This window comes from Cavia porcellus, unplaced genomic scaffold (genome assembly GCF_034190915.1).
Source record: "Cavia porcellus strain 051 isolate PalLab524CR breed Dunkin Hartley unplaced genomic scaffold, mCavPor4.1 scaffold_7, whole genome shotgun sequence".
Lineage (NCBI taxonomy): Eukaryota > Metazoa > Chordata > Mammalia > Rodentia > Caviidae > Cavia > Cavia porcellus.
This window is the reverse complement of record NW_026947490.1, coordinates 92,328,062-92,340,940: the sequence shown is the minus strand read 5'-3', so window position 1 is coordinate 92,340,940 and position 12,879 is coordinate 92,328,062. Positions and strand designations below refer to the sequence as shown.

Genomic DNA, 12,879 nt, shown 5'->3' with positions numbered 1-12,879 from the left:
ATGAAAAGAAAATTGTTTCATTGTGTACTAAACTAATTCCTTCCAAGGAGTGTAAATGTTATAGACTCCAAACATGTACTAACACTTGAAAAAATTCTTAAAATAGTCTTCAGACTTTAGAGTTAATACTTAGTACTGATCCAAAAATAAGAGCTGTATTTAAGTAATCAATGTCTTCTAATAAAAAGGTAACATATAATACATAGAGAAGATTATAAGAGCAAACAAGAAGATAAATCAGGATATCAGAAAACATATTTGATTGAAGGTTCATTAACCCTAAGATATAACAGTAAATTCATATCAGCATTACCCTTGTACAGACTGAGTGGTCTACTAAAAAATTTTGTGCCCATGTTAACTACCTAGCGTAAGTTTAAGACAATCTTAAATATGTGAGTTAGTTTTCCAGAAAGAAGAGTTCCTTGGCTGACTCTTGTTTAATGATATTCCAACCACTTTTGTATCTGATTTACATACTTACTATCGAAGATAAAGAACAAGTTGCAATGTGAAAATGGAAAACATTCAGATCCCTCAAATTAATAAAGCAATAAGCAAGTCCAAACCTGCAATTGGCTTTAGGAATAGAAGCAAGGACGTTGACATGCTTCAATGTGCTCAGAAATTATCATTCATGCAGCATGTGATATTTATTATTATGCATCCTACTTGCAAAGGCATAATGTTTTTTATCAAATAAGACCAAATTAGAAATTCCAAACGATTTTGTAACCATGATAATCAGTGAGATTAAAGTAAAAGTGTATTTGGTTACTTAAATGGGCAACCTTCAGGGGTCCTTCAAAAATAACATTTCTGCAACTATTTTTTGTAGAACATTATTTCATTGGAATAAATTCTCTGCTAAAGAATTCAACTGCTGCATGTGGGGGAAACGATGCTGGAATTGTCAGCAAACTGATCTAGCTTTGCTTATGGAATAAACAAGCCTCATCTTGTATACAAAAACTCACTTCAAACATCACTCCAGTAATAATGGTTATTATCAAAAATACAAAACTTAACAAGTGCTGGCAAAAATGTGTAGAAAGGAAATCTTGCATGCTATTGGTGAGAATGTAATTTATTATAGTCATTATGGAAGTACAGAAGTTCATCAAAAAATTAAAAATAGAACTGCATGTACCAACAATCTTTCTCCTGGATATATTCCTAAAGGAAATGAAGTCAGTGTGTCAAACAGACAACTCTATTTTCATGTTTTATTGCAGCACAATAAATAAGAAATAGGAATAAACTAAGTATCCAGCAGGTGATGCATGGATAAAATATGATGTATTGTACACAATGGTTATTATTCAGCAATAAAAATTACTAAATCCTGTCATCTGCAGCCACCTGAATGGAATGGGAGACCATAATGCTGAGTGGGATAAGCCAGGCATAGAAACACAGAGACAATTATCTCTCTGCTGCTTGGAATATCTAACAGGTGAGGAGTTCAGAGTAAAAGCGTGTTTACTAGAGGTTAGAAAGAGTTAATAACTAGGAAGACTGGGGAGAGACAGATCCAGGAATCTCAGTTACAGCTAGATAAAAGCAGGGAGGTCTGAGGTGCTGTTTCATTAATGATAATATACTATCATGTATAATGACTATATTTCAAATACCTGGAAGAAAGAATTCTGAGTGTTTTCATTATAAAGAAATGATAAATATTGATAGATATGTGTGCCTGGGTTTGAACAATACACAATATATACATGTATCAAAATAGTATGATACCCATAAATAGATACAATTTTGTGTATCCATTAAAAGTATTTTAAATTTTATAATAACCTCTCCATGAGTAAAGTCATTTCTTTTTTTACAAAGTCTTCTTTATTTCCTGTATGTCTTGAATTCTCCTGTGATTTGGACTAAGAGCTTTATGCTTTAATAAACTCTCTGAAAACTCCAGCTAGATATTTTCCTTCTTATATATGTTGACCGTTTTCAATGCCTTAATTATCACTTTTATGTGACCATGTACTTACAAAGTAAAAATGAAAAGCACTTTCCCGTTTTCCAGAATTGCAATGTTATAAATGTATTTCAGGACCTAAATGGGGCCCTGGACTAGCTGTAGCTTAACATCTCTGTCTATGCTCTGATTCACTTTTGCTGTTTTCTTAGCAAAGCAAAGGTATCAATTTCCTTGTTTTACAGTCTAAGCACAGAGGTACACTTGGAGAAGCACTCGAACAAATCGTGGCGAGAATTAAGTTGAAATATATTGAGCAGCCCAGCCCCAAGGTACCCATATAAAACTACAGTGTAACCTTTGGAAAACTCTGATGACCTTGTGAATTGACCGGAAACATCAAAGAAGGAGGTGAGGTTGTGCACACTGGAAACTCACAAGGAAGAGTCACTTTCTGGGGTGCAACAACGCGCTTTCTGCGTAAGTGTCTGTGTTACGGCAAATCCTCGAGTTCGATGAGGTGAGACCCTTTCATTTAATTCCAAATACAGAACATTGGATCCTAATGAGCTGGGTTTTCCCCGCTGCCTAATTCAGCATGTCTATAGTTAGGTGCTTAGGGAGGCCACTAGAAGTCTATTAGACTGGAGTGCTAAAAAACAGGCCCCATGTGACTGAGAGAAATACACTGCACTTGCAGGGGTGCGGCTAAGACCCTGGCTTACTAACATAATGGAACAAAGAAGTAATAGTATTTACTTACTACTGAAATTTATTTATGAAATTTTGAAATTTATTTTCATTAGCACATGTGCATAACACCTTTTAACTGCTTTTTAAAATCATTTTCCTTCCCCTTCCCTTCATCTCTCGACCCCCTTCCCATTTGAAAAAGTTCTCCCCTACACCCTATAGATCTTCATTTATATTTTGGCTTTTTCAATGTGACGTGTAAGCTTGTGTGTGTGACCTCTTTCACTTACCATGATGGTCTCAAGATGCATTCATTTTCCTACAAATTATACAAGTTTATCTTGCTTCATGGTCGAGTAGTACTCCACTACTACATTTCCTTTATCCAATCAACAATAGACTGCTCTTTTAAGTTCTGAAAACTGAAGAGTGACTGTTTTCTTTTATTATTATTTTTATTTAAAGAGAAAAAAGAAAGGAAATTTAAAAAAAGCAGTAAAAGGGTACAAGTAATACAGAATTTCAAGAAAAAAAATATACAGTAAGAAATCACTAGTTAATAGGTTACTTATTGTCTTCTTAGAAACAGTTGTCCAAGTTATAAAATTAAAGCATATAAAGTGGACATTCGTACAGTGAGACTGCAGGCAGTTCCGTTCAATGATCCAACAAAAGCTCAGTAATATGGTTTTCCATCCTACACACTCAAACATACATGCGGTTATATCCCTTAGACCACCTTTCCTTCCTCTCTTTTTTATAATAAAATTACACTTTTTGGGTTTTATTACTCCTACAGTTCTTATTACTTTTTTTTTTTTTTTTGAAGAGAATAAAACCAAACGTGACTAAACAAAACAGAGTCAGTTAGAACAGAAGAATGGGTGGGCATAGTACATGATGCAAAAATAGAATACCAGGTGATCAAAAATGGTTTCCATTGTGCCTCTTGCTATTTTTAAATTGGGTTGCCTATATCGTCAGGTATAATAGAATTGACCAAAACAGTATAGAACAAGACCAATAAACTTACACTGGAGACCTTACAGGACTTCAAAAGAAGATAATAGTCAAACCATAATGGGCATCATAGTAAATCTTATTGCCTTCAAAGTGACTGTTATCTTAAAACTTGAAAATAGCAACCATATGAATAAAATGATGGTACTGTCCATTATTTATTTTTAGATCAAACAAATATGTTCATAAGGATTTTCACAAAATTTTGACATTAGTTTTAGAGTGAGTTATCTTAAAACACAAGCCATGCTCAGAGTGGTGAGTACGTAACTTTGTCCCCAGCACTCTGGGAGGATGAGTTAGGAGGTGTTGGGCACAGGTGCTTCACATACCCCGCCCGGGACTAAGGACCATGCCAAGCTTCCGCAATGCGCTACGTCCCTCTCCAAATTAGCTACCCCATGCGCACCTCGTGCTCACTCCGTATTCGCCCCGTGCTGACTCTGTGGCAACCCCTGATTGACCACAGCTGGGTATATTAGCCAGAGCCCCAGTCTCATTCCAACCCTGCCTCCTTGTGGCAGCCTGTGATTGGTCACGGCTGAATATATAAGCCAGAGCCCGCAACAATAAAGCGGCAGTTACCTGTTACCCACAAGAGCGTCCTCTGTCTCATTGGGGGGCTGCGCCGGTCAAGGAGGGCTGGAGATTTCAGCCCAGCTTGAACAACTTAGCAGCAGGGTGCCTGGAAAAAATAAATGGACAGTGTTGGGGTGTAGCTCAGAGCAAGAGCCCTTGATTCCCTCCTGAGTAAAGGAAAACCACAAACATGAAAAGAAAATGCAAAACTGCTCTCTGACATGCTCACCATTTGCATGGGGATGGCAGCACCTAGAGGTGGGTTGTATTGGGATCACAGCGCTCAGTTCCTCCTCGGTATCCGTTAACCACGTCACCATGTCTATCTACATCAGACCCGTGGGTCACACAGTGCGACTCGAGTCTTACTCACCACACGTCTTATCCTCTGCTTTTCTCTTTTGAAAAATATTTTCTATTTGAGCAAAATGTGCAAATAAAATCTTACTCAGATTTTTGGAACTAATTTCCAACTTTGTTCAAATTTTCTCTTCTCAGCACAGAAAGGTCCCAGCGAGTGATCAGTTTGAAAGGAATTATTTGGAACCAGAATCCTCTTGCTTCTTTTAGAGTCTTCTTGCTTCCTGTATGTGCACGCCCTCAATACTTTATTTGTAACAAGCAAAAGAAATTTGATTTATTTCTTCCTGTCATATGAAAAGTAAGTCTGCTACTCCAATCTGCAACACTGTGCATAATTGTTATTTATGTTAACTTCCGCCTCCTAGTGATTTCATGGCTGTGAAGCAAGAGACAATGACAAGTTACTGACAGAAAAAGTAATTCATAACTATTATCAACTACTTTGGAATAAAATGTTGTGCCTGTGGTTCCAGGTTTTTCTAGTCCTCTTTTCCAGTGTGTGGTGACAACTGCTTACTGTGTGCTGGAACACACACAGATCGAGTAGCCTTTTCTCTGGTGTAGCCCTGTGAGCTTTATTTATATTTAGAAATATATGACCTATTATCTTTCCTTGGTATAATCTTTCCTTCCACCATAATTTTCCTGATATTTGAATGTTTTATAAAAACTGATTTTATGGAGTATAGTAGCATTTATTTTTCTGCAGTCATGCAAACACCACTTTTCTCTCCTTCCTGCATGCAGAATTAAGCTACATATAGTGTAACTTAAACTGAGTGGTATTTTTCTTCTGGCAATAATTACTTTTCATGTAATTTCTAGATATTTTAAAATTCCAGTGATTTAAAAAAAATTTAGTGGTACATCAACAGAAAATCTACTGGTGATTTTTTAAACATCGTAGAATGATCATAAATAATATAAAAATGATTATAAGTTCATAAAGTCTGTAGAACAAGAATGAGGAACAGTTTTAAAAAGGGGAAACAGAGGGAAAGAAATTGCATGCAAGAATCAGCTGCAATCAAGAGTTACTTAAAAACAGCCAATGAGGTGAAGGTCTTTCTGCTAGTAGCTAGTAACAGTCAAAGCTTTTATGAACTTTCTCATCACATAAAAGAAGGAAGGGCATTATAGCAATGAAAAAGGAACACATTCATAGAAGTGATTAAGGACCAGTCTACAGAAGATAGAATGGTTAAGGTTAACTACATTGATATTATCAAGCAGCATCTCTGATGAGTTTTAAACTTGTCATTAATGCTTACTGTGTTTTTTGCAATTGTTATATAGTCAAATTTGATATGTCAAATCAAATGATACATTTATGCTTTACTTAGTTTATATTCTACTTTTTTTGTTTGATAATAAACACATCTGAATCATTCTACAGTTTGGGTACCTGAGATTTTATTTCTGCATTCTTTTAGATCTTCGTTCAGACCCATCTACAAGAACACACAGCATACTAAATCTGGTAGAGAGTAACTACTTTTATCCATCTGTTTGCTTTAAAATTGTAGACTTGTAAGATACTGTCACCGATTTCTAACATTTGAAAATGCAGTCTTCTAATTACACTACCAGTTACGTTTGCATAATGTATATGTTTATAGAGTACATTACTAACGTTTTCAAATTCATTATCTCACTTGATCTTCACAAGATTCCTTTAGGTAAGCAGCACAGGTGTTGTTGTCATTGTTGGACATAAAAATAAGTTGCAAAGAGAGAAATCGTTTTGCCTGAGAATCCTTAACAAATCATCTGTTGGCAGGGTTGTAATTAGAATCTACATTTTCTCTGTTTCATTTAATATGTTTGGATAGCATTGTTCTGTCCTGCAGTTTTCATTCTTTCTTACTGGTTTCAAACAGTTTTGTGTTCAGCATAGTTTACAGCATATTATGTATGTGGACGTATATTATCAAAGTTTTAAAATAAAATGTTTTCACTTTGCTACTGAAATTTATTTCCCTAAAATATTCCAGAACCTCAGTATTATGTTTAAGGACACGGTGCCATGTTTATCTTCTTAGTGTATCAGTTTCAAAAACACAGGGCTATGAGATTTTTACTTATTTATTTATAGAAACATAGAAAGTAAAAAACAAGACAAGACAGAGAAAAGGGTAGAGGTAATACATAGTTTCGAAGAAAACTATTAACATTAAGAAATTACTAGTTGATGAGTTACATACTGTCCTTTTGGAAATAGTTGTTCAAGTTACAAAATCAAAGCATCAAAGGTGGACAGTTTTCTAGTACCTGATTTCCCCTATAATTATTTTTGACCTCTATCCCAAAGGGTTCTATTTTCTGCAGTAGTTTATTTTATATTAATTTTACTCTGAACTCTCATGAAATGCTCGGAGGACCTATAATAAAAAACACATAGATATGAGCAATAAAACCCACGTTCAAACAGTAAAACCCAATTATTTGGGCGAAGAAAATCATAGCAGGAGCATTTCACGTTTGCCAAGCTCAACACTTGGCATAATCACTGTGGTAAGAGCTTAATTTTCTTACATATAGGTGGGGAGGGAGCAAGAGGAAAGGAAGGTCCAGAAGGAAGGAAGGAAATTAACAGAGAAAGATGGAAATGTGACAAGACAACGCTGTTCATATGTGTGCACGATGTGTCAGTTTACAATGTGCCCGCGTGCTTTGCTTGGGTTATATGCATTAATTCATAGTATTTTCAGACTTAAGCTCTTGTGATGACCCTATTTCAGAAAAAAGGAAACAGGCACAGAATGAGAGAACTTTAACACCCATAACTGTTATGAGTGTTAAAGATTCCTACTTAAGATCCTCCAGGAAGTGAGGGCTTCGTTATTTATTTAACCGTAATCTTTGTGTATTAGAAGATTTTTCATATCAGAAAGTAAAATCAAGCAATCGCTGCTGAGACCGTTTTATTTTTCCCTAACACACCTATTTGCATATTTATTAGGTGGCAACGTGGGTGAACATGTAGGCGAAGTTTTCAGTAACAGTTTAAGTAATTAATATTTCCACAAATTCTTTTAAAACACCTGAATTATCGGAATGCTTTTATATGTTAATTAGAAAGATAGAAAAGGAAGAAAAAGGGGAAGGAGGAAGAGGAGGGAAGAGGAGGAAGAAAAACAGTTTTCTTCTAATGACCTATTCTGAGCCATCGATCTAGAAAGCCAGAAGAAAATACGTGCTCTTGCTTAGGTTAAAATGAGAGCCAGCTGCTCTTGTGGCTTTCTGCTGTTCAGCATTAAAAAGGAAAATTATCCATTCCTTTGAGTACTTTTAGATACTGCTTTAAACTGCACTCTGGTCAGCAAGCAAGACCAGTCTGGGAGCCAGCACCGTGGTCAGGCCACCACAGGACTGGGGATAGTCAGACCCCAACCCCTTCCAGGGTGGGCTGGCAAACAAGAGGTGCCAACCTTTCCCTTCACCCCTATATAAGAGACTGGCTTATCAGGAGATACATAGGCTGTGATGCTAGCTATGGAGGTGAGATGCAGTTGGCTGCCTGTGGTGCTGTGGTGTTTCACTAACATTGCAGGTCTAGGGCCAGTGGTGAGATCATAGGCTCAGAGGATAGCAGTAAGCAGTGTGGCGTCTAGGGGGATCTCCTTCTGAGGGTTGCAGCCAATGTTGATTCCCTATGGTCTTGTTTTGGAAATCCTGTATCATTGTTCTGTTGGGTTGGGTTTTATTCTCTGTTGTTTTGTTTGATTATGTGAAATCCGATGGCAGGAGCAGCTATTTTAAAGATAGCAAGATATATTATAGTAGCAATTTTGAATTTACTATTGCCTTGTTTTGAAATCCTTTATTACATTCATTGTTTAGTTTTTATTGTTTCTCTTCTGCTTGATTTTTACTATGTTGAAGTTATTTACAGCTATTTTGAAGACATCAAAAGGCACTATAACATCTATTGTTGATTTTGTAATGTTTTGAAGTCCTGTATCTCTTATACTGTTTTGTTTTGACTGGTTTTATTCTGTTTTATCCTCTTTAGAATACAAAAAAGTTTGCCTCTAATACTGCCTCTCAATAATGGTAGGGAAGTTTGTGAAGGACTTAAGCATCATTGAAGCACACTACTGCACACCAGTCTAATTCTAGATTTCTGTGTCTTCTGTGGGGTCGCTCCTCCACTAAACTAAACTGGCAGCGTGATAGCCCACAGGAGGGGGCTTAATACTTTTCTGAGTTAAACCAAATGTTAAGTCAACGAATAACCTCAATCTTTTTATTACAGAGCCCTGGAAGATTAATTTAGAAATTTGTGATGGGCAATTCTTTATTGACTCCTTTGAAGTGTGAATGCTCTATGACACAGAAATATCTTTAAGATCCCGGGAGAGATCCCCGTAATACATAGTCATTGAGAAAGACAGCACCCCTGCTTCCCAATGTTTGTGGGGTGTGGGAAACTATCTTCCATAAACCCCAGCTAGCAAGCACAGACAGTTCCAATCGCATTGATCACACATCTTAATGTTCTTTAATACCCTTCTAGAAGCTCATCTTCGTACTTAAGACTCTCTGCCTTTTGTTAGGGGAAGTGAGTTCCATTTGTCTTTCCCTGTTGAATGGTCTTGCTTCCTTTACCTCTATTGGTATAATTATTGTTTGACACACATCAATTCAATTTGAGACTCATTAAGGTCTCTTTCTTCACCTGTTAAGGGAAGACACATCAAGACATTGTAACTCAAAGAATACCCTAAGTCTTGATGAAAACCGCCTGGAAATGTAACATGTAAAGTCGTACCTTAAGGAAATTTACAAAAATTTTGAGGATTGTTCATATTTGTGTCTTTTCTTCAGTGTCATAGTTTTTGTCCTTTTAACATCATATTAATCTCTGTCATGCTTTGTTTCTAAGAGTGCTTCATGATATTATCAGAAAGAAAAAAGTTTTTCTCATATAAGTGAAATTTTATACTCTATTTTATGGTGATTCTGGTAAGAAATAACTTAAAGCTATATGTAGCATTCTCTTTTTCAGTTTCAAAATTTTCTTCCTAATTAGAAAGTCATAATAATTAATCGCCATGAGCATCATTACAATGAATGTTTTCTTCATTAGCTACAGATATTGTTTAAGCATTATTTGTTATTACTATTAAAACTGCTACACCTTTCTACTAAGCAATGATATCTATTTTTAAACTACAAAGATTCAAATGTTGAAAAATCCCTAGATCTGATGGGCAAATTAAACCAAGAAAGCACAAATATCTCTCGATGAAATAGTATATTAGCACAGATAGAAAGTTTGAAATATTTTTAGGCAATTTTCTAAATTAAGACAAATGCATAGTGAACTATACTCATATGGCCAGGAGTATTTCAATAAAGTCTAGTGAATGAAAGTAGCTTCTGTCTTGGGCCCCACCTTCAAACATTCCTCCTTATCTTTTGCTGTACCTGGGGCTCTCCTCAGTCTGAAGAGCCCAGACTTCCTAGCTGCACTCTCCACTGTGCCTGAGCTGCCGATCCTTCTTCCCACTCTCCCCGCTGCCTTGGATGTTGAGCTTACCACCACCAGATGCTCTTTCCCTTCCTCTTCTGTTTGGTGGTGATGCAATCATCCACCTCGCCTCAGTTTTGTGAGCCAGCCCGAAATGACGTACACTGCTTTTGTGAACTCACATTTGTTAATCTTGGGGACAGTATTACTAAGAGACTATTACATGGGTAGAGCAAAACAGTATTTGAGCAAAGGGAATGAGAAACAACTATGTGAAAAATAGATTGCTTATGGTAACCATTGATGATCACCTTGTATTATGTTTTTATATTATCTATTATGTCCACCCTTTTGACTTGACCGATTCTGTCCTGTTATGTCTCATTTGATTTTACTCTCTTCCAAAAAAGCAATAAGAACCGTGGGAGCAATGAAACCCAAAATGTGTAATAGTCATTGTACAAAAGAGAGGAAAAGAAAGTGCTCTAAACTATATAACTGCATGTATATTTAAGTGTATAAGATAGAAAATGATATCACAGAGTTTTATTGCATCATTGAACAGAACTGTTTGCAGTATCATTGTTGGAATGTCCACTCTACAAGCTTTAATCTTGTGACTTGAACAATTATTTTTAAGATGGCAATATGTAATCCATTAACTAGTGATTTCCTACTGTTCATTTTTTTCTTCTGTAAATCTGTATAACTTGTAAAAAAAATCAAAAAAAAAAAAGAAAAATAGATTGCTGAAGAACACTAAAAAGATAAGCATTTCATACCGTCTCTCATGTTCTTCTTGAGATCATTCTTAGTATGATCATTCTTATCAAACTTCCTACTTGTAAGTTTATTGGTTCACAGATTTCAATCATAAATATGTTCTAACACTTATCTAAATGTCGTACAACTTTAGGCTTTTCTAGTGACTTGTTTTAAACTTAATATGAATAGGATTATTATAAATAAATCCTAAATTTTTCCTTAATTTATCTTTTTTTAAGAGTGAAATATATTTATTGAGAGAAACAAAACTTTGTCTGAAAGAGAGGCAGAAGGGTCCCAAGTGGGTTTCCCTTCCTTAACCTTCAAGTAAATAAAATGGGTTTATTTACTTGATACATTTTAATTGTATCAAGACATTTATGGGGGAAATCATTATTAAATGATACAAAGGGTACATACTATCTGAAGATCTGATTTTTATGCATCCTCACAACAATTTTAGCCAGCTTCCTCTGCCAGTACATAATATGTCATGAAATTTTTGATAAAAATTATATTTGACCCTAAAAATTTCAATGTTTAGTTAAATCAAATGCAATCATTGTATAAAATATAACCATGTTACACCTTCATTTGTCCAGTTTTGTTCAGATTATTTATATTTTCTTTTTTTTAAAATTCTCTATAAAAGTTAATCTGTATCAAACCACATATTTGCCTATTTAAAAATTAATATGTTACTCACCTTTGTAATTGTAACTCCTTAAATTTTCCGTGGGATATTTAAGTACTTGATCAGTTAAAAATAATTATTCAGTTATACCAATAAGGTTTACTTAGTCCTTATTCCTTTCTTAATTAGTTTAATTTAACTTAAAATATTTCATTTTTAAATCAATAAGTATTTATTACACGTATTATAGGGTATAGCATGATGAAACAAGTATATACCATAGAATATTTAAATTATACTAACTCTTACATCGTTTGCTTCATGTTTATTATCTCTTTGTGGTGAGAACATTAAAATCTATTTTAACAAAATTGCTGAATAAATTTGTTATTAACTATAACAAAACAGGAAGAATAAAAGTCTGATACTTGTCCAGAATTTCCCCCTATCAGCACTTACATTTGCCCAGCTTTACTTATGTTCCTCTGAGTAATGCAATTCCCTTAGCAAATCCATTTAAACATCTTAATTTATATTTTTGATTTTTCATATAATTTAACTTGATATTTCAGAGGCAGCTTCTTAATTAGATATTTTACTTACAAAAACATGGTATAGTGCCTTTGAGCTCTTGACAGACATTTATGGGGGAAATCAGTAGATTTCAAATAGGTCTTTAAACTCAGTCATGCCAGCAAAAAGCAGTGTTAAAATCTGATTAAAAAAAAAAACATGTAACATTTTATTAAATGCTGAATTGTAAGCACAGGAAATTGCAGTTGCAATTGGTAGCAGTACAGCCTGTATTCGGGTTTTGTGAAAACACAGCCAAAATACACCAGTTTGAGTTGAGGAAACTCTTAAAGAGTACGTCAGAGGTATGTACAGTCATGTTGTCTGAGAACTAATCGAGATAAATGCTTTACACCTGAGTTAGCAAAATTTTTCATAACAGACTGAGGTAATAAATGGTTCTGGCCGTGTGGGCTGTGCAGTCTCCATCATGACTACACAACTGTCCTTGGAATATGGAAGCAAGGTGTGGTAAACATAGACGATCACAGCTGACTTCTGCAAATCCTTCTTTATGGGCATTATAGTTAGGATTTCCTATAACTTTTACTTGCTGTGTTCTTTAAATTTTTTTCAATCATTCGAAACATGCAAAACCAGTCCTAGTTTGTGATGGTACCCAAACAGCTGCAGCCACATTTGGGGCATGGGTAACAGTTTGCTGAGCTGCAGAGTGGGCAGAATAAAGTTGGAAGGTTCAACTAAATAAAATGAAATTCTCCAAATCAAAACCTTTGCAGCAGTTCCAGGTCATTGTTTAATTGTACACAACTGAAGTATTTATGTTTGAATTTTAAACATAAGGAGTCTGAAGTTAAAAGAAAATGCAATGAATAGAAGCAAATC

General features: G+C 35.2%; 1 long non-coding RNA gene across 1 annotated transcript in view; it reads left to right on the top strand.

Moving 5' to 3' along the window:
• LOC134476771 (uncharacterized) overlaps positions 1 to 12,879 on the top strand; it is a 62,373-nt gene that overhangs the window by 35,906 nt on the left and 13,588 nt on the right. The window contains exons 2-4 of the long non-coding RNA XR_010048565.1: positions 1,359 to 1,456; positions 2,176 to 2,450; positions 4,721 to 4,883. This is a non-coding gene — a long non-coding RNA (uncharacterized LOC134476771). The remainder of the gene's footprint in view (positions 1 to 1,358; positions 1,457 to 2,175; positions 2,451 to 4,720; positions 4,884 to 12,879) is intronic.